The sequence below is a fragment of the Nomia melanderi genome, unplaced genomic scaffold (genome assembly GCF_051020985.1).
Source record: "Nomia melanderi isolate GNS246 unplaced genomic scaffold, iyNomMela1 scaffold0014, whole genome shotgun sequence".
In the NCBI taxonomy this organism is placed as follows: Eukaryota; Metazoa; Arthropoda; class Insecta; order Hymenoptera; family Halictidae; genus Nomia; species Nomia melanderi.
In genome coordinates, this window is record NW_027475130.1 from 1,941,516 (window position 1) to 1,942,470 (window position 955).

Below are 955 nucleotides of genomic sequence, written 5' to 3' on the forward strand. Positions count from 1 at the left end.
GATATCTCGGGTGCTATTAGAGATAGCGCAATAAACCAAAGTGAATTATCTGCAGGAGGCCCTGGCGCATGAATCTGTGCAGCGGGAACGACCTCGGACCACCAGGGGCCGAGAAAACCACCTTCTCATGCGTCCGGACGCTCAGGGTCAGCGAAAAATCCAGGATATATCTGGTGATATCTCGGTTGCTATTACAGATAGCGCAGTAAATCAAAGTGCGTTGTTTGTAGGAGGCCCTGGCGCATGAATCTGGGCAGCGGGAACGACCTCGGACCACCAGGGGCCGAGAAAACCACAGTCTCATGAGGCCGGGCACTCAGGGTCAGGGGAAAATCCAGTATATATCTGGTGATATCTCTGGTGCTATTAGAGATAGCGCAATAAACCAAAGTGAATTACCTGCAGGAGGCCATGGCGCATGCATCTGTGCAGCGGGAACGACCTCGGACCACCAGGGGCCGAGAAAACCACCGTCTCATTGGGCCGGACACTCAGGGTCAGGGGAAAATCCAATATATATCTGGTGATATCTCGGGTGCTATTAGAGATAGCGCAATAAACCAAACGGAATTATCTGCAGGAGGACCTGGCGAATGAATCTGTGCAGCGGGAAAGACCTCGGACCTCCAGGGGCCGAGAAAACCACTGTCTCATGGGGCCGGACACTCAGGGTCAGGGAAAAATCCAATATATATCTGGTGATATCTCGGGTGCTATTAGAGATAGCGCAATAAAACAAAGCGAATTGTCTGCAGGAGGCCCAAGCGCATGAATCTGTGAAGCAGGAACGACCTCGGACCTCCAGGGGCCGAGAAACTTACAGATCTTCGGTGTCCGTCACCCAAAGTCATGTAAAAATCCAGCATATGTCTGGTGATATCTCGGGTGCTATTAGATATAGCGCAATAAATCAAAGTGCATTGTCTGTATGAGGCCCTGGCGCATGAATCTGTGC